Source organism: Procambarus clarkii, chromosome 37 (assembly GCF_040958095.1).
Source record: "Procambarus clarkii isolate CNS0578487 chromosome 37, FALCON_Pclarkii_2.0, whole genome shotgun sequence".
In the NCBI taxonomy this organism is placed as follows: domain Eukaryota; kingdom Metazoa; phylum Arthropoda; class Malacostraca; order Decapoda; family Cambaridae; genus Procambarus; species Procambarus clarkii.
Window position 1 is genome coordinate 43,186,674 of NC_091186.1, and position 332 is coordinate 43,187,005.

Consider the following 332-nt stretch of genomic DNA (forward strand, 5'->3'; position numbering starts at 1 on the left):
GTAGTAGTAGTAGGAGTACTATTAGTAGTGGTGGTGGTGGTAGTAGTAGTAGTAGTAATAGTAGTAGTAGTTAATTTGTACATATCATGTGTTGAATCTAATTGATTCTGAATTGAAGTATGTTGGATCATTTTCCAGAGAAAAGCTGTAATATCAGTTCCTGGTTCCAAAAGTTTATAAAGTTTTTTTTTTTTTACAAATTCCAGAGTTACAATGTAATAAAAACATGCATATATATATATATATATATATATATATATATATATATATATACTATAACTAGAGAAATAAAAAAAAATGAATGAACTTGATGAAATACCTTATGAATTAGT